Here is a 21653-nt window from a genome sequence, read left to right on the forward strand (position 1 = left end):
AGCTAAATCAGGATGGCCGGACGCGAGTTTGAACCGTCGTCCTCTAGAATTCGAGTCCAGTGTGCTAACCACCGCGCCACTTCGTTCGGTCGAGCCCTTCCCAAGTTCAACACCCAACTCGGTTCATGTCTTTTTTCTTTTCCTACCAGTGTTTCCCAAACGCTTTTCCCATCCTGTCTAAATTCATCGTGACCAATGTCCCGAAAATCTAGCCTTCAATCAGATTTCCATTTTTCTCTGCCTTCAGTAATGTTACAGTCTCAGCCGTATGTTGTTCCGCATTTCGCACCGTTCTCTTGTGGTAACTGATCGTTCCATAGCTGTATTCAAGTTATTATACATATCTCTGCTTATACAAAAGGCTGACCTCATCTTCTACATCATATTATTCTTTCATTACCCCTCCTTTTTCCTGTCATATTCCTCTTGGTATTTAAATTTGTCCTCCTTTTTTCACTGTGCCTTCTGATGTTATCCAATCCGCAGTAGCACTTAGCATCTGTCCTGCTGTAGGCAGTCCTCAGTCCCAACCTTCTGGCTGTCTTGCTCAGATTGTAAAGTTGTCTCTTTGTGTCTTTTTCCGTCTGTTTTTCTGTTCTAGACCAGTCTTGATCTCTAACTCTCCTGATAGTGCTTCCCAGTGTCTTACTTTAACCTTTGTGTCTGTCAGAATTTCTGTAACTGATTGATTTTACCTCGACAATTTAGGGTCTTTCGAGTAAACATTTTTAATTGTATTTGTCAGAAACCAGATTACTGACTCTTTCTGGAAGACTCTCATATTTTGTAGGCATACAACGTATACGATGCTGAGTCTGGACCCGCAATGGCGACCTCGACACCGTAAGGCGACGACGCTTCCCCGGCTCGAGTAACAGTGCTAACAGAACCGTCGGCGTCGTCAAACAGCTCGGCTGCCTGTGGTTTCTAACGCGTCGTTGCTTTTCTGACTACACATCAGTCATCTAATGAGCAACTCATTACGACTATACAGATGACAGACGTCGCTAACAAGAAAGTTATTATATTCAGTTCACGAATTTGTTCAGCGCAGCTGGTCTAATTTCTGCATTGACGTCGCACGTAGTTCTCACTTGCGTCTTATATAACATCATTGTGTTACTTTTCGTTCTCTGAAACATTGGCCCAGTCGTTTACGCGTACGGTATTCTTACGGTGAGAAGGAACATGAACAACCCTGTCCTTTCGACAGATTTACCGATCGGCGTGAATGTTGTTTTCAACAATAGGAATGGGAAAATTTGCCACGAATTCTTGCTCACCACTTCTGTGTGTCAAGATTTGCAGAAATTGGAAAGCTCCTTTTTTCGTCTCTCTCTCTTGGAAAGTCAAAATGGAACAGCTTATGCTTTGTGTGAGCTGGTTTACTACAACAATTTCAAACACCTCATGTGTTTTTATCGGTGATTATCGTATAATTAATCGTGATAGTGCAGTGGTAGAGGCACTGGAGTAGCTTTGAGAGAGTCCCAAATACTCTTATGTGAGATACTGATGTTCCGGTGTTCTCTGTGCTAAGAGGCTGTAGCCTTCACGGAAAGGACATTCTCAGTGTGTGAAGGAAAGATGATGGAGCCGTGTTCGTCAAGGGCGTCTAGTTCTCCTCGTCGTATCTTCTCAGTACCAACAGGCAGTACACACATAACGTATGGTCTTAGATAGAACGGAAAAAGGATGAAATCACAGTGAAAGACTGTGAATAAGATACCGTACTGTCGAACGCGACTTCCCCCAGTGGTGATGGCATCTTCCAACAGGATAACTGTCTTTGGCGCAAGGTAAGAATCGTGCTACGACGACTGAAGTTCGTTTTCTCTTACTTGTACACACATACACTTTTCCAAACTTCCTCTAGTTACATTCTGTTATGCTCTAATTATGGTCTGACTATTGGAATGTTTTAATTCGTAGATATTTGTTCTAGCAGAATCAGGTGTTATCACAACTTAACGCGTTAAGGCTTGCTTACAATTTGAAGCTAACTGGTGGTAGTAGAATTCACGTCATGGTCCAGTACTGACTGATGTGACATACCTCCATGTTAGACAAGTAGAAAACAAAATATTTGTTATTGCTAATTTGTTTAATGTTTATACTGAGATCGTCAGACGTTCATTGATGCTCTCTACCCTATGTGGCAGCGTAGACTCGGTGAATTCTATGGTTTGTTATTTAGTATTGTTAAAAAGCCCGACATTAGAACACTGAATAATTTAGAATAATCTATTGTCGTTTTCTTATTGTTTTCAGTCTCTAATCTTTTGCTTTGGTAGTAACAACAGCTTAGAGCAGTATGTCAGCCGACGAGAGGGAGAATTTCTGCTAATAATGTTTGCGTCGTGGATACAAAGATATTACTGTATGGGCTATGTAACTTGGTACTTCAGACGGGCGGTGCTGGGAGCGATACCTACCTCCCACACACGCTACTTTCGCAGGGCATGTGGCACACGAAACAGACCTGCATCAGTGTTTCTACGAAAGCAAAGGTCACACACGGATGTAACGACTGTTTAAAATATTTTTTTATAAACTTACATAAATTGTGTTGCTACAAATTCCAAAATAAGGTGAATAACATTTTGTGATGACTAAGGTTGGCACCGAGCGGAAAAAGTTAACACTGGCCAACTTCTATCGATACCTCCGCGTTCGGCTGTCTCCTCGCGAAGTTCCTAGCTACAATGAGTGCATATAATCTTACTACTGCGTATCAGTTACTCAATTTTTCAAACAAATATGGTGGTACTTTCAGGGTCGGCCACTTGGTGTTCTCAGTATTTTGAGTTCCGCGAGTTAAAAAACTTGTGACCATTCACGTAGCCATCTTTTGAACAGAAGAAATGTATTCGCAAATTGTGAATATGATTATACATCAGTTATACAAACGATTAGTGACATATTAAAATTTGTGCCGGAGTGGAGCTCAAACCTGGACTTACAGTTAACGCGAACGGTCGCCTTAATCACGTCAACTGTCCGTACACGTTTCCGGACCGACATGTCTCGGTGTCCACGTCCTGTGCTCGTAGATGCACGCATGTCCGAAGGACTTTGTACAATACTGTTCAGACTCTGTGAAAAGCAGAAATTGCAAACCTGAGTTTTCCGAATACTCTCGACATTCTCTATTAGTTCAATGTGATATGCATCACATACATTTGAGCTGTATCGCAACAGAAGCAATGTATTGGAAGCAATCCCTCTTGTATGAACTACGGTTTACTCGTATCCCGTTAATAAATCAAAGTCTGCAGTTTGCTGCAGTCATAAGATTATACAATCGGCCCACCTCATACCCTCACATAGTGTTAGTCTTACTTATTCGTATGATGTGACACACACTAGCTGTAATCCATTACTCATCTAGTAAGAGACTGCTAGGTTCTTATGATTCGTAAAGCACACAACTTCTTATTTCTCGACATTGACAAAACAATCGGCAACTTTTCACCGGGCTGCTTTTTTGTCATGGCGTAGATGGATATTACTAAAATTTTCGTACAGAACCGCATTATCTCTGATACTTTATCCAGTACTGTCTGTTAAGTCGTTAGCATGTAACATGAATAGGAATGGACGTGCTACTGTGTCCCCCGGTGCTTACGAAATTAATTTTAGAAAAGACTTGACATCCACGACGAGCTGTATTTGCAAGATTCGGAAAGTAATCCCATATTATTATGACTACAAGCTAATGATTTCATATTGTGATATAATTTAATAGTCGACTGTCTATTATTTAAACACAGTCGATCATGACCACTACCAGCCGGCCGGTGTGACCGAGCGGTTGTAGGCGCTACAGTCCGGAACCGCGCTGCTGCTAAGGTCGCAGGTTCGAATCCTGCCTCGGGCATGGATGTGCGCGCCGTCCTTAAGTTAGTTAGGTTTAAGTAGTTATAAGTCTAGGGGACTGATGACCTCAGATGTTAAGTCCCATAGTGCTTAGAGCTATCTGAACTATTTGACCACTATCAAAGTAGACTCGTTGACCCTAACCTAAATTGATCCTTCGTAAATTCCATTTCCTTACACAGAAGACACGGCTATAATAACGGCACTACTCTGCTGATTGCGTGCTGATACTTTAGATCCCATACAATGCTTCTGAAATTGCACTTTTAGCATTCATGTAAGAAGCTCATATTTACAGTATTGAAACCAGTTAAATTCATCACCGCATATTTTGCTACCATGAATTGAATAACGACTAAAGATCGTAATAGGTGAATAGGTTTCGTGGAGGACGTACTTAATTGGCTAATTCCAGAACATTGCCAAATACGAGGGGCGTTCCATTATTAATGCAACACATTTTTTCCTTGGACAGTTGCCGTTGAAAAAATTCAGTTTTTGTTCTGACACATCGTGGAATATTCCTGCTTGAACCCCTATAGTTTCATGACGTTCCGATAGGTTGCGGTGCTACCCGTAGCCTTCAAAATGGAGTTTGTTACGGAGGTGCGTTCCAAGCAGAGAGCTGTCATTGAATTTCTGCCGGCCACAGTGGCCGAGCGGTTCTAGACGCTTCAGTCCAGAACCATACGGCTGCTAAGGTCGCAGGCTCGAATCTTGCCTCGGGCATGGACGTGTGTGGGTTTAAGGGGGACTGATGACCTCAGATTTTAAGTCCCATAGTGCTTAGAACCATTTCAACCATTTTTTGAATTTCTTTTGGCGGAAAACCAGAGCCTCGCAGATATTAATAGGGCTTGCAGAATGTATACGGGAACCTGGTGGTGAGCAAAAGCACGATGAGTCGTTGGGCGAGACTTCTGTCATTATCGCAACAAGGTCACGCAAACCTGTCCGATCTCCCGCGTACCGGCCGGCCGCACACAGCTGTGACTCCTACTGTGTTGGAACGTGCGCACACTCATTCGAGGTGATCGACGGATCACAGCCAAAGACCTCGCTGCACAACTGAACGTCTCTGGTGGTAGCGCTGACACCCTCGTCCACCAGGTAGGGTACTCAAAGGCGTGCGCCCGCCAGGTTGCTCACTGCCTAACGGAAGAACATAAACAGCACGGAAGGACCATTTGTGCGAAGTGCCATGCGCGTTACGAGGCTGATCGTGACAATTTTTTGTCGAACATCGTCAGGGGCAATGAAACATGGGTTCATCACCTCGAATCGGAAAGGCAGTCCATGGAATGGCGCCATACCACCTCTCCTCCGAAGAAACAGTTCAATTCCGCCTCTGAGTCGGCAAAGTCATGGTGACGGTGTTCTGGGACTCTGAAGGGGTGATGTACTCCCTCATGGTATGTTGTACTATCCTCAGGATATTGAAGAAAAGACTTCAGCGTTTTCTGTAGCCACAAAAATGCAAACGAACTTCTCCATGTCAAGCACAAGGCCTTACACAATTCTGCCCACCCAAGAGGAGCTCACAGAACTTCATTGGACTGTTCTTCCTCATCCAACCTACAGCCCGGATCTTGCACCTTCAGACTTCCATCTGTTTGGTCCAATGAGGATTCACTCCGCGGAAAGCAGCACGTGGGTGACAGAGACGTTATTGATGCAGCAATACTTTGGTTCCGACGTCGAACAGTAGAATGGTACAATGTGGGCATACACATCCGCCCCGAAAGACGGCGTACGGCTGTCGCACTGAACGGAGATTATGTTGAAAAGTAGAGCTTTATAGACGAAATAATGGAGAATAATATGGTGTATTGCACCCCTGAATAAAACCAACCGGCTTTCAGAAGAAATGTGTTGCATTACTTATCAAAGGCCTCTTGAATGAATAGGAAAATTTATGACCCAATAGGGTCTATTGAAATTCAGTTAAACGACTTTTTTCATACGTAAAGTTCATTCAACTAATAAAAGATAGCAAATGACTACGTATTACACGTACGATTGCATCATAATCACGTCAGGTAAATTTATTAATAAAATATAAATCATGATACTAATCTTGCATAGCTCCGGAGAGGTTACAGACTCGCAAATCTAAGATCAGTTTTCGAACCAGCGCCCATCAATTTAAAGTTGTGTTAAATTTCAAAAAAATTACATTCATTTTATTTTGCTAAAATTGCAGAAGACGTTGTGGGTAGAATAGTTAAATATTGTTGCTACCACATTTACTTCCTTTACTATTAATTTAATACACAAAGGACAGACTCTCTTACGGAAATCTGATATAAATTAAAATAGTGCTAACCACCAGGCAGCTTAATTCTACAATGAAGCACATATTTACACTTCGTTTTCGTGAACCCACATCCCTTAAATTTGAAGAAAGAAGCATGCTTTTATATATGATTTTTAAGAGACGCCGGAGGCAGTTCCGTGGAAGCACATAGCACCTATATTTTTGTGAATGCCTTCCAAAATTAAGTAAGCGACACAGGAAAAACATGACAGATGCCTGTTGGTGTTGTGAACTGTGTTTACATAATCACTGTAATTATACGGAGACATGTTTTGACTTATCGCTTGGTGCTTGTAACACAATGTCGGCACAAGTGAACCGTGGGATCAACATCCTGAAATGGAGTTAATTAATTCATCACTAACTTTCGGTGAAATCCGTAATGTAGATATGTGGGGTAATGATAAGGGGGCTCATAATTTAAATGTTTGACGTCGAGTTCAGAAAACGCCATAATATCCTAGAAGTCGAACGTAGTCTGAGGCCTGGAGCTAGTGATGTGTTGAAAGACGTGATACGAGAACTGTTTCACTGAATACCTGGTGGCGATGGCAGACAGTGCCTGCGGCCTCCCCTGGCTTTGTAGTGTTGATCTGACTGAAACTCGCGCATGAGAAGAAAATGCATTACAAATAAGGCGTTTCATCGCGGTAGGATCAAAGAGATTAGGCGGGTGGGGCCCGCTACCAAGTTCGCTCAGCATTGAACTTTCCACTGCCCGCAGTTTGCAGGATGTGCCAACAGTACTTTGACTCATGAACTAAGCTCTCCAAGTGACTGAAAAAAATGCGCAGGCCATTCTTGTTTACAAGAAGAGTCATCGCACATATGCAAACAACCAGGGATGTGTAAAGTAGATAAAAGTTTGTTGTAGAATTTCGGAACACATCTTTTTCCCGAGAATAACCTCCGTAAAAATACTAATCGGTTCTGCAAACAATGTTCTCTTTGAAACGCAATTTACTCTTTTTGTCCACGAGACCTAGAACGTAATAGATACTGCTGCCCAGGTTAACGCCATGTTCTTCGCCATCCAGAACGCGTTCTTGACAGTTCCGTAGCGTCGCATAATTGACACAATACGAACGTACCGAACATCAGGTCATTTTCTTAACTTTGGTATGGTGCATAAGGTTGGAAGCTTCATGAGGCTGTTAGCTCAAATGGTTCAAATGACTCTGAGCACTATGTGACTTACCATCTTAGGTCATCAGTCCCCTAGAACTTAGAACTACTTAAACCTAACTAACCTAAGGACATCACACACATCCATGCCTGAGGCAGGATTCGAACCTGCGACCATAGCAGTCGCGCGGTTCCAGACTGAGCGCCTAGAACGGCTAGACCACCGCAGCCGGCCTTCAAAGTTGTTATCACGAAGAAACTGTTGCGTAACGTTAGCTCGATGTGCGGGTGCGTTGTCTTGGTGAAACAGCACACGCGCGGCCCTTTCCGGACGTTTTTGTTGCAGTGCAGTAAGGAATTTGTTCTTCAAAATATTTTCGTAGGATGCACCTGTTACCGTAGTGCCCTTTGGAACACAATGGGTAAGGATTACGCCCTCGCTGTCCCAGAACATGGACACCATAATTTTTTCAGCACTGGCGGTTAACCGAAATTTTTTTGGTGGCGGTGAATCTGTGTGCTTCCATTGAGCTGACTGGCGCTTTGTTTCTGGATTGAAAAATGGCATCCACGTCTCATCCATTGTCACAACCGACGAAAAGAAAGTCCCATTCATGCTGTCGTTGCGCGTCAACATTGCTTGGCAACATGCCACACGGGCAGCCATGTGGTCGTCTGTCAGCATTCGTGGCACCCACCTGGATGACACTTTTCGCATTTTCAGGTCGTTATGCAAGGATTGTGTGCACAGAACCCACAGAAATGCCAACTCTGGAGGCGATCTGTTCAACAGTCATTCGGCTATCCCCCAAAACAATTCTCTCCACTTTCTCGATCATGTCGTCAGACCGGCTTTTGCGAGACTGAGTTAGTTTCCGTTTGTTGTCACACGGTGTTCTGCCTTCATTAAACTGTTGCACCCACGAACGCACTTTCGACACATCCATAACTCCATCACCACATGTCTCCTTCAACTGTCGATGAATTTCAATTGGTTTCACACCACGCAAATTCAGAAAACGAATGATTGCACGCTGTTCAAGTAAGGAAAACGTCGCCATTTTAAGTATTTAAAACAGTTCTCATTCTCGCCGCTGGCGGTAAAATTGCATCTGCCACATGGTGCTGCCATCTCTGGGACGTATTGATAATGAACGCGGCCTCATTTTAAAACAATGCGCATGTTTCTATCTCTTTCCAGTCCGGAGAAAAAAAATCGGAGGCCTTGGAACTTGAATGCACCTCGTATTGGTGTGATGTGTGCAACTTTCCTGTCTTTAGGTACGGACCTTACGTCGAGTGAGTTGTTGCTTATGAGTACTGAGTATGGGGCTAGCCCGAAAAGAACCTGACCAGTATATAATCTGGACAGTAAGACTTGTCTTTATCAACCGATTTAAGCTGGTTCGCTACCCAATGGCATTTATTAATACTTCATGTTGGCAGCTGTTCATGATTTGAATTCTGGAATATTTACTTCGCTTTCTTCGGTGAAGCAATTTCGGAGAACCATGCTTAGTAACCGCTTTAGTGCCATCGGAAAAATTACCATTGCTACTGCGCAGTGAAGGTATACATTGTCTTGCCGCTGTTGAACTTTGCACATGACTAGAATCTCTTTAGATCTTCTGCCAGATTTAGATACCGTTTCATCGTGGAAAGTACTAAGAGCAACACGCATTGATTCCTAGCTTTTGTAAAACATCGCCAATCTTGGAGACTTTGCGTTCTTTTAAATTTCGTATGCTTTTCGTTGCTTCTGGAACACTGTTCTGATCTGTTTTGTGTACCTCGGAGGATGAATTCTGACTTTTATTAATTCATTTGTTATAAATCTATCAATCGCAGTGAATACTATTTCACTGAATGTAAGCTGCATCTAGTATACGCTTACATAGTAAGTTCATCTATAAGGGGCGTTCAAAAAGAAACGAGCCGGAGGCATAATTACCTGTATGTTAGAAGTATTGACCCTGGCTGTTCAGACGCTTTTCCCACTGTGACACAAGGCGGTGAATGGCTGTCTCATAAAATTTCCGGGGCTGCGATGTTAACCAGTACCTCGCGTACAGCTGTACGTCATCGTCAGAGGTGAATCGGAAAGGTTATGCTGACGTTCTTTGGCAAAGATGGCCCCATACTGATTCACTTACTGCGGCACGGGACAACAGTGAATGCCCAGCGTTACTCGCAAACTTTGACCACTCTTCGCCAAGCGATGAACTGAAAACGACCAGGCAATCTCAGGCGTGGGGTCATTCTGCTCCACGACAATGCAAAGCCTCATACGACCAACACAGCCGCGGCACTCCTGCAGAAATTCAAATGGGAGGTTCTCGGCCACCCTCTATACAGTACGGACCTCTCTCCCTGTGATTACACCGCTTTTGGTCTCCTTAAAAAGGCTCTGAAGGGCAAACGATTCACCTCGTACGACGACGTCCAGCTGTACGTGCGGAACTGGTTAACATCGAAGCCCCGGGAATTTTATGAGACAGCCTTTCACCGCCTTGTGTCAAAGTGGGACAAGTGTCTCAGCAGCCAAGGTCAGTACTTCTAACATACAGGTACTGGTTTCGGTAATTATGCCTCCGGCTCGTTTCTTTTTGAACGCCCCTTATACATGAGTTAACCAACATACTGCTACGTATTCCCTGTAAAAAACGATGAAGATAAAGTTAGAGAGATTCAAGCTTGTACAGAGGCTTACCAGGAGTCCATTCGAGAATGAAACAGAAAATAGGGGGAGAGAGGAGGGTAGGGTGGGAAGTGGCAGTGGTGCACCAAGTACCCTCATCTAACTTGCGTTGTCAACAGCGTTATGACTTGCGTCACCGTTTACTAGGTAATGGATCCCTTTTGCCAAAGAGGTATTGTTAGGGTCACCCACTAGGCTGATTTTTAGCGCATTTAATATGAGCTCTGACCTGTTGAGTTGATTTGTGATGCTCTGGAGAGATATGCGCAACTTAGGAACCTTTTGCGATCAATCGTCATGAATTTTGAACAGTTCTTAGTCATTAATTAGTTTGATACTTCATCGTTTCCGGTGTCTTGGTCACGACAGACCTCCGCAACAAAGCGAACTGTAGAATACACACTACAAGGGGAGGCTGTCAAAACTCGGTTCCATACCAGTGTAAATATGATTCAATGTACAGATAAGTGGCAGCTGATGAAAGACTTCCTTGTGCTGTAACACACTGATTACTGTGTGTAGCAATAAACAGTCGAAGACTGCGGCCCTTACTCGATAACGGCAACGTTATCTAAGTTTAACGTGAATTAATTAAAGTAATTTGTTTAAAAATATTTCGAATCCTCTTTCCTTTATCCGGATATAATTTACTCAGAATTTTAGGCAAACTCGTGTAATCCTAATAATGGTGTGAGGACTGGCAGCTAGGTCGTCGCTGGCGGTGCTGAATTCGTTTCCATGCGACGGGGCAGCCACGTGCCGCCGTGCGGGTAATCCCGACGCGCCTCAGTAATTGGACAGCAGATCCAACTAAATTACGAGCGAGGTAGCTCAATAGAGCGGGAGAAGGCAGTTCGTTAAACTAATTGGATAAGTGGCTCTGGACAAACGTACCGTCAAGTTTACTTTGTGCACTGGATGACTGAGAGGTAGCTTACCATTTTGGAAGTTTAATAATGGCTGAAACAGGAAACGTAGCACTTATATATTTTTCTCCCTAACATGTTGAAAGGTACAACTTAATTCCTCCAGGTTTTTACGCACTTCGTAAATACTCTCTTGTGCAGTCCCCGTTTTACATAATGTGCAAATGTGGATGCACTTGCCTGTCAATAACGAACAAGTCATAATGGGAACGTGTAAAGTCGCCATGTTCCTGTCTAGCTATTTTCAAAAAATCTAAGCAAAATGTGGGCGGCGCACCCCCTTCCATAAACACTGTAGTTCATAAGCATCGTACCCAATAAGAAATTGTGGATTTTGCAAGTCATTGTGTATGAATTCGTTGTGGCGGACATGAAACACCATTGCAGGGAGAGAGAGAGAGAGAGAAAGAGAGAGAGAGAGAGACCGTTTTTCGTGTAGGTAGTCAGCTGCATTTCTTACAATCCTTTGTTCTGCCATTCCTAGTTAACAATATTGCACTCCGTTCATAATTTTCTTGTTGTCTTATTTCATCTACAACTACATGATTACACTGTATTTCACAATTAAGTGTTTGGTAAAGGGTCCATCGAACCACCTTCAAGCTATGTCTCTATCGTTCCACTCTCGAACGACGCACGGGAAAAACGAGCAGTTAAATCTTTCTGTGCAAGCTAAGATTTCTCTTATTTTATCATGATTGTCATTGCACCCTATGTAGAGGTACACCAACAGAGATCATCTAAAAATATTCTTAAAAGCAGCGAACTTAAAACTTAAGAATAATTTTTCCTGCGAAAAGAGACATATCCCGTGATCCAGCATAAAGTTTAGAGACCGGATTAATGCTCTTTTACACAGTGTCTTCCCACTCCCCACATGAGTACAGCGTACAGAACATAACGTCTTTTGGGATAGTGTTCAACTCACGCGTCACATAGAATTGAATGTCGGTTATGTTATCAAAGCGTTGACCCCTCACAAGAATTTCTGCATTTTGTCCTTTTGTGGTAGGTTCCTACTGGTAACATCAGTTCTCGTCATATGTGATGATTTTTTTCCGGTGAAGAAATGTCTGCGTTTTGCATTTGTCAAGTTACAGCAGGCGCCCTACGCGTCGTAGTTTTTGTTCGAGAATCAAGGTGTGCTGGAACTACACTGGACACATTCTTCTCGTCTACAAAACAGTCTGGAGAATGTCTTAATCATTTAATTTAGACATGTTGCTCCGATGTGACTTTGACACAATAATGTTGGCACGCTAGTCTCGTACGCCCACTACTCACCACTGTCTGCTCACATTTGACTATTCGAATGCACATCTGTTGTTTACAGTTGTTAGGGCAAGTTGCGACCGTGATTTCTGGGTTGAAATCAATCTCGGAACTTTTTCGACGGGTGGCGTATGCCATTGCCAGTTTATAAACTTCTTCAGTAACTTGCGTCTTGCAGCTCTCGAGTATTGAAGGAAAGACATTTTAACAGCAAAGTTGCTGGTTATTTACTGGCTGGATAAGCGCCGTCGGGGGTGCTCAGTACTTGGATGGGTAACAGAGCCCTGTTATCATTTTCCCCTTTGCCCATGAGGTGGAGGGGACAGGATGGATGGTGGCGTGGAGTTCCTGATCACCAGCCTGTGTGCCAACTATCCTGGGTTCGATTTCACGCCTCTCCGCAATGTCTCAGGAAGTGAGGACATGTGACACTGTCAATGGCGACCAGTCTTTTGTATGGGGACGTTAAGCAAGATGGCCCCTTGGTGTTCTTCGAGGGGAGTAGGCTATGTTTCGGCACCGGGTTTCACTCCCTCTCTTCTTTTATTACCTCCAAAACGAAAATACCTCTGCACTACACACATACCCTTGAGAGTCACCTACACTTACACACACAGCTCTCATATTTCGTGAAGGAAGAGTGCCAACGGGAGCGAAGAATAGGGATACCTTTCCAATTAGGCAGCTGAATCTGAACTTCGGGGTCTCCCATAGGACTTGCTGTTTACTGGCTGACTATTTTCGGGTTTGCTGTTTTCACAAGCCAGAGCTTCGTGAAAGATTGAGAATGTTTCGAGTGCTAGAGACAGTGGAAGGCTAATTTACAATGTGATATGTCATATAATAAAGACCTAATACTAAAAAACTTAGTTCAAATGGCTTACCATCTGAGGTCATAAGTCCCCTAGAACTTATAACTAATTAAACCTAACTAACTTAAGGACATCACACACATCCATGCCCTAGGTAGGATTCGAACCTGCGACCCTAGCAGCCGCGCGGTGCCGGACTGAAGCGCCTAGAAACGCTCGGTCACATCGGCCGGTTTAATACTAAATTATTAAGCTTTAAGTTCTTATTAAGTTAACGTATCATTCCCGTCTGTTCGTCGTTCTTTATTGGGGAAGCCACAGCCAATTTCGCATGCGTTCTTTTAGTCAAATTGTACCGCAAAACGTTTCTTCTTCACTCTATCCAGTATCAGTTTGTTAGTTATCCTACCTACTCAGGTAATTCTAGACTTTCTTGTTTATATTGTTCACCGCTCATGTTTCACTTCAATGTAAGGCTACACTACAGACAAGAACTGTCAGAATTGTCACCTTACCACTTAAATTTTTCGGTGTTAACATATTGCTATTTTTAAGAAAACTTTTCTTTTTATTACCGATCTAAATTTCATGCCCTTTTTACTTCTGTAAGTTCTTTAACACTTGTTTGTTAAATTACCGAAACTGAATAACAAAAGAAAATGTGTGTGATAATGACGGATAATAAATTTTCTGCGGAAACAAGACGTCTCTACCAGACACAATGTCCTTTCGCATGTAGTCAAGGTTTTAGACCAGTGGACTTTTAATTTGTATCTCCCATTCGGCTTTTTCTCTTAGAATTTTCTTTAACAATGTGGTTGCAGTGACATGGGTTGTTAGCCCACAGTCTCAGAGTGCTTTGGCGTATGCACACGGAAAACCTAGTTCTGGCCGTTCTGGTTAACATACATGTTACTACAATCAAAGGAAGTTTGAAGTTTCAGAACCCTACGCTAGAAATTTCCATTTCTTTCTACTGCATGTTCTTCGTGTCTGATACGCAATACTCGCAGCTGTTATTAGGAAATAACAACAACAGCTGCATAAAATGTAATTTGTTCATGAGCGATGTCGGCCCCTAGATGGCCAGAGACTGTGAAACACAACCTTGTCCGAAGTATCCACGGAATCGTAACAAGATTTCATATCACTTGAGAATGGCCTGTTCGGATTTAAATTAGGAATTTCTGGTCACGCACTTTGGCGGTTACAGTTCATCATAAATGCCTTTCAACAAGAGCTAGGACATGAATTTCTTTTGTGAACAAAACAGTGTAAGTTACAATTTTATTCAGCATTTACTGATGGTTTCGATCGAATTAAGCCATCTTCCGGTCTAAAAATACAGCGAGGAAAAATAAAAACTTTAGTTTCTTTTTAACATCTAAGATGTTCATGGTCATACATGAGAGGTACGTATTGAAAGTTTTTCACGTTGCCTGACGCACAGGATGACTGTTGCTACCGCAGATGCAGATGCTGCTCGTCGTTACAACTGAAAAATCACAAAAAAATTCACGATCATTTATGACAGATTGCAAAGGGACTGCGCGGTACCGTTTCGGTACAACTAACGACCCACCCCGCCTTTGCACAGGTCTACGAACGGACGACTAGTCTGGCGCAGTAGTAATACATTAAACAGGGTGGAACAAAAATATTCGGCATACATTGTAGGACAGATTCCTCATACGTAGACGAAGGAATTATGTTGTATGAACATGGGCCTAGAAACGCTTTGCTTCCATGTTACAACTCTTTTTCTCGGACTCATTAATCGTTGGTAAGACACAAGAACATAACGTTAGAATCATGAGAAACATCCACTCTTGGTGAGTCTGATTACGTTGTGCACGGCCAGTGTTTACGTGCCCCTGTCGCCATCCGACGTCGTTGCTTGTTTACAAGTAACATACATTGTTCCAGCGATCAGTACCACCGTCGCAAGCTTACGGGTTAGTCTGTAGAGCTAATCACAGACTTGTCTCGTGCAATGGCAGTGTACACAAATGCAGAGATGCCAGATGTCCATTAGATCTATGGATTAGCTGACAGCAATTGCGCTCGCGCTCAGCGTTTGCGCCGGGAGAGATTTCCAGTACGAAGGTACCCCGACAAGAAAACGTTTGAAGCCATTGATCGTCGTCTTAAGGAACATGGGGCATTTAAACAAGATACTCGCAACGGGGGGAGACCTAGAAGGACTAGGACACCGCAACGGGAGGCGGCAATTCTTCGTGTAACTGGCGACGACCCTAATGTCAGCGCAAGACATGTAGCTGGCGAGTGTTACACAAGGACCGGCTGTATCCAAACCATTTCCAGCGTGTGCAGGCACTTTGAACAGCCGATTTTCCTTCACGGATGCTCTTCTGCGAATGGTTTATTCAACAAAGTGTCAATCCTAATTTTAATGCAACGGTGCTGTGCACAGTCTAGGCGTCGTCTCAAGGAGATCAGATTGTAAATTTTCGCAATCGGCATCTACAGGCAGACTTCGTCACACAGCTGTTGAAGCAAGTTATCAATAAAGATTAAAATAAGTTAGAGAAAATGAGTTGTAATATGGAAACAAAGCGTTTCCAGACCCATGTTTATATAACATAATATAGGGTGCAGCAGCGCTCATAGTAAGATATTAAAAACACACCGTCAGGTAGTTAACTGTAGTTTATATATTACCTCTTACGTCAATTAATAGTTAAGATATGCCATTTACTAGTGTGTAAGTCATTGTCCATTGCGTGGATTACTTTTTGAATATGCCTCCTCTGCACAACACATTCATCTAGGCAGCGTGGGAAGCTTTCCATAACTCGGCGTAACGTATTCCCTTGCACATTGCCGACGGCAGTTCTGATGCGATCCTTCAACTCAGGAATTGTGGCACAACGTGTTCGGAACACTTCTTGCTGCAGGTAGCCCCACAGGAAAAAGTCTGCACATGAAAGGTCAGGTGAGCGAGGCGGCCAGGAAATGTCACTAAAACAGGAAATTACTCTATCGGGAAATGTTTGTCGCAAGAAATCCATGCAAATTCTGGCCGAATGCGAGGTCGCTCCGTCCTGTTGAGACCATAATTGTTCCACATCCACATCGACCATACCTAATTGGGGAAGAACGAAGTCTTGCAGCATCTTTAGGTAGCTTTCACTGGTGACAGTGACAGCCACGCCGCTGTCATCCTCAAAGAAGTAGGCGCCAGTATTCCCAAAGGAAGCGACTCCACACTACACTGTGACACGATAACTGTGCAGTTCAAAAATGGTTCAAATGGCTCTGAGCACTATGGGACTCAACTGCTGTGGTCATTAGTCCCCTAGAACTTAGAACTACTTAAACCTAACTAACCTAAGGACGTCACACACATCCATGCCCGAGGCAGGATTCGAACCTGCGACCGTAGCAGTCGCACGGTTCCGGCCTGCGCGCCAAGAACCGCGAGACCACCGCGGCCGGCAACTGTGCAGTTCATGCGGGTTTACATCACCCCAATATTCTGTTTATTCACTGAACAACATAACTTGAAATGAGCTTCATCTGACATCAGGATGGTGTGCAACATTTGTGGATTTTTCCGAGGGAGATCACGCATGGTTAAGCAGAATGTTTCGCGTGAAACCCAATCGCGAGGCCTAATTTCCTGAACAATCTGCATCCTATATGGATGAAAATGGACATCTTCGTGCAATATTCTCGTGAATGAGCTATTGGGCATATGCACAGTTTGCGCATGACGACGAACAGATCCTTTTGGGCTACACAAGAGTGGAGCACGAACATTTTCCACGGCTTCTAGTGTCCGCACAGTTCTTTCACTTCTTCCCGGTTTGCCATTGCAAATAGAACCTGTTGTTCGCAATGCACATACCCCGTCACAGTGGTCCATCCATCTGGAACTTTCCCATGACGTCCCAAGTTGAAACGTAGCCGAAATAGACGCTGGATACCAATAACAGAGTCGTTATTCTTGAAATAACTTTCAACAGCAAAGACACGATGCTGTGCACTCCACCGCTCCATATCACTGTCACATTCGAAATGACAGCTCATCAGTGCACGAATGCGGGCGCGCATTCCTGCTGTACGTCATTGTATTACGCTATGAACGCTGCCGCACCCTGTACTTTCGTCTTCGTGTGATGAATGGTCCTACAATTTGTGCCCTACATTTTTGCTACACCGTATATACACAAATCTTCCTCGTGAATGTTTCCATATACTAGTGAAACCCGTATTAACATCACTACTCTAGGACTGGTTTACTCTGTTGCGGAATATCGCTTAGCAGCCTGGATAAATAGCGCTCGCACAAAACTTGATACACGGTTGGACCATACTATGCGTCTTGTAAATTGATACCATAAGACCCACACCTACTTTCTGGCTACCCGTCCGTAGGAGGAGAACAAGTCAGGTTCCATAGTCCGACTTCCCAGAAACTTCGTTCAGTGTGAGAGGAGTCATAATAAGCGAACACGTGTCTTGGCTTATCCGTAGATACTCGACCGTTTCTGAGAAAACAACAGTCGAAATTGTCGAGATACTTTATGTGCCTTTTAGGAGGTAAAACGTTCAGGTGAAGGATGGCGCAGTGGCTAACGTCACCGCTTTACATTTTTGCGCGTCGTGTTCGAAACTGCATTGTTTTTCATTCATCTACCCATGTCCATAAAAAACTTCTCGGTGAATGTTTTCCAATCAATATTGAAGTAACGTTGTCCATATCCGTCTACTAATTATATGACTGGTAAAGGAATATTAAAAAAAGCAATAAACGAATGAGAAAACTCTTTGAAATTGTTTTTAGTTAAATTCCTGTAGTGTACCTTGAATCACAATGAACTGCAAGCTCCACTTTTCGGTGGTTTGCGGCGGGATTATTGTAAATGTGGTTTGCCGCGAAATTATTGCCAACACGTGAAATCTTCAGCAATTTTAACTAAGTTTATTTGTCGAGTGATATTTATTCGAATAAATGTCACTGTGGCAGACCTGCCTTTGCGCGATGTTCGTGGTATGTCGGAATTTCTATATTTGGAATGTTTCAACGATCGGTATCATCCAAGGGGATGCACACAATCTTCCTGAAGAATAGAGTAAAATATAAGAATTAATATAAGAATTGACATAAGAATAAGAGAACTTTAAGATTGTAACCATACACACTATTATACAGTAGTATAGTAAATGTGTGACACTTATTGTCAAACACAGTTGTAATTTTACAATTAATATAACGCCCTTGTGTCGCTTAACTTGATAACAATCTTTCGTCTGGTAACCCTTTACGGTCATGGGTAGGTAAGTGAAAATAAAATAAATCAATATTGGGTTTCGATCACAGGGCGCAACATGAGAGACCACGACGCTAGCCACTTCACCACAAGTTCAACTCAGATCAGAGCACCCAAAATAGCATCTAAATTACGTCGAAAACGTTGATCGTCGTTTCCTCAGAAACGGTCGCGTGTCTACGGATTAGCCGAGACGCGTGTCCGCTTACTTCGACTCTCTTTCACTGAGCGAAGTTCATGGGAAATCGGGTTATGACAGTTTCCATGTTCTCCTCGTTGCCACATACCTCCTCTACGTTTGCGACAGGAAAGAGCTGCCGTATGGGAGTGCAAAAAACTATAGGACAATCCTACCGTCGCTGTTCACGCAGACATTCCAAGCATCAGGGAAGGTAGGCTTCACTCCCGTCACACACACCCGGAAACCGCAAGTATGTTAGCGGGAAAACGATTTAATGTTAATGACTACTGGATAAACACTTGGCAGATGAATGATACGACGGGTCAACTTAAGAAGTTGCGCACATCGACCAAACCACCCGGCTTTGCATTGTCACGCAAGATGTGGTCGGTTCTTAACCCAATAAGAGGCAACACTGGAAGGCGTGCCGACTGTTTGCACAACTTGAAGAAAAGAACTTCACAAAGTTTCGACTGTAACTTTTAAAAGCTGACTGTTCGCCATGTAATTCAATAATGTCCTCTGACAGCTTTTCCTGGCGATGCAAAAGAGTTCCTCTGATGATCGAAGGATTGGTAGACTATATTCGTGACCTGGATATTAGTTTATAATTTGAAATAACTGTAATATTATTTTCTTCTGATGTAGCCGTACGCTGAATAAATAAGAAATAAATAAGAATTGTTTCCGAGAGCTAAGTCTTCATATACAAACAGAGAAACGGTGCGGGCGACATTAGTAATACGTCTAGATTGTAACTAGGCACCTGCGGTTGTGTTAGTGGTGCATATGTTCCGATGGCTAAAATACGGACCAGATGCATTACAATATATCAATTTGAAACGGCGAAGCTACTGTAGAGAAGAATTCAGTTGTAACGCCGTGCACCAGCTGACGCCAGTGGTATTAACAATCCACTTGCATTTTAGGTAATCTAATAAATTAATGTCTATATCTAATTCAAATATTATTATAAATAGCTTAAATAATAGGGAATAGTTGCTTTTATTTTTCCTCATTCTAGCTGTAGATTTGAAGATAGCGTAAGTCGCCTGACACGAGTAATAAAAGTAAAATGAAAAATCCGAACTAGATTGTTTCCTTCAGAAAATAAGGAAACATGATTACTGTCATCTCATGCCACAAAGCCACCATTCTGTACATGAATTTCTTGCAAACTGGGATATTTCTCAACGTCAGTAAAGACGGATAATATGCGCTAATAAACCTACGAAATTCGGTAGTTACTTAACTTGATGACGCGTTCCAGAAGAGAGGGGTTAGATTACCGCCCGCTGATATACATTTAGTATTTCCCAGGTCCCTCTAAATTATATGAAGTGAATGTTCCGATTGTTTCTTATAAAAGTTAAAGTAAATTTCATTTCCTATGCAGCTCCAACCCGAATACATCCTACGGTTCTAATAAGCTTACCGTCGACGGGACTGTAAACCCTAATATTACAATCTTCCATCACTGGAAGACATTCAGCAAGCTCAACGCCCATCATTAACTCTTTGTGCCGTCACCATTTCCTACAGTAGACATGGCGAACTTGAGAGGGCATTGCGCTGTGTAATCTTCGTCGACATGAAAACACCAATCGTCAATCTATAAATCTAAGAACGATCTTTCTACCTCGTCCCACGGGTGCAGGAAGCTACCCATACGTTCTTTTCCACGTTGAATGTATTTTTAGTAGACATACTTCACAGTGCAAGCGGACTGCTTTGATGGTATTTTCTAGATTCGCTAATTTTTCATTCAATGTTTGAATCTGTGATGACTGCCTTTTCCAAGAAGGATTATCGGATAGTGGTACAGACTTATAGCATAATATCGGTGACCTCAGTGTCTTTTTAGGATTATGGAACACGTATTAGGCTCACACGTTATGATGATTTTTGATGAAGGAGATCTATAAAAATCAGCATATACTGTGAGGTGACGAAAGTCTGGGGATACCTCTTAATATTATGTCGGACCTCCTTTTGCCCGGCGTAGTGCAGCATCTCGACGTGGCGTGGACTCAACAAGTCGTTGGAAGTTCCCTGCATAAATACCGAGCCATACTGCCTCTATGGCTGTCCATCATTGCGGAAGTATTGCCAGTGCAGGATTTTCTGTGTGAATTGACCTCTCCATTACGTTTTCGATGGGATACATGTCGGGGGAACGGGGTGGCCATGTCATTGGCCTGAATTGCCCAGAATGTTCTTCAAACCAATCGCGAACAATTGTGGCCCGGTGACATGGCGAATTGTCATCCATAAAAATTCCGTCGATGTTTGGGAACATGAAGTCCATGAATGGCTGTAGATGGTCTGCAAGAAGCGAATATAACGATTTCCACTCAATGATCGATTCTGCTGGGCGAGAGGACCCAGTCCATTGCACGTAAAAACAGCGCACGCTATTATGGAGCCAACACGAGCTTGCACAGCGTCTTGTTGACAACTTGGGTTCATGGCCTCGTGGTGTCTGCACCAGGCCTATAAAGCATCCACGAATGATGCAGGTACTGACAATTGACCTTCAACGCAAATAATTGGTGACGAATTGCGCATAAATAGGCGAAAAAGTGCAGTACTATTCGGATACACTATTGGCGACGATTCCCTAGAAACCATTAACAACCTAGGAAACATAGGAACAGCTGTTCGGAGCGACCTAAGGACGAATGACAACATAAAACACATACGACAGGCTTTCAATACGAAATGCAACAGATCTTTTTTCGGCCGTTTTAAGATGCTGAATTTATTTTGGGAGATCGTGGAATATCCTTGCTACAACCTCTATAGTTTCATGAAGTTCCGAAAGCTGCCGGCGCTCTACGTAGCTTTCGAAAAGGCGTGTACAACGAAGGTGCATTCCAAGCAGTGAGATGTCATTGCTTTTCTATTGGTGGTAAACCAGAGCATCACAGACATTCACAGGCACTTGCAGAATGTCTACGGAGACCTGACAGTGAACAAAAGCACGGCGAGTCGTTCGGCGAGGATTCTGTCGTCATCGTAGCAAGTCCAAGCACACCTGTCCGACTGGCTGCACATAACTGTGCATCCTGCAATCCATGGAGTGGTGCCAAACCACCTCGTCTCCGAAGAAAAAGTTCGAAGCCGCATCCTGAGCCTGTGAAATC

The 21653-nt window shown here is 43.3% G+C and overlaps 1 protein-coding gene across 5 annotated transcripts in view; it reads left to right on the forward strand.

Annotated features, from left to right (window-relative positions):
* Positions 1-21653, forward strand: part of LOC126266835 (uncharacterized) — a 333171-nt gene that overhangs the window by 162942 nt on the left and 148576 nt on the right. The window contains exon 1 of one of the 5 annotated variants that reach the window (XM_049971400.1): positions 1195-1799. The exons of the other annotated variants lie outside the window; for them this stretch is intronic. The gene's annotated coding sequence lies outside the window, so the exon portion shown is untranslated. Of the gene's footprint in view, positions 1-1194; positions 1800-21653 lie in introns of those variants that run through there. 5 annotated transcript variants of the gene reach the window in all.

This window comes from Schistocerca gregaria, chromosome 4 (genome assembly GCF_023897955.1).
Source record: "Schistocerca gregaria isolate iqSchGreg1 chromosome 4, iqSchGreg1.2, whole genome shotgun sequence".
Lineage (NCBI taxonomy): Eukaryota > Metazoa > Arthropoda > Insecta > Orthoptera > Acrididae > Schistocerca > Schistocerca gregaria.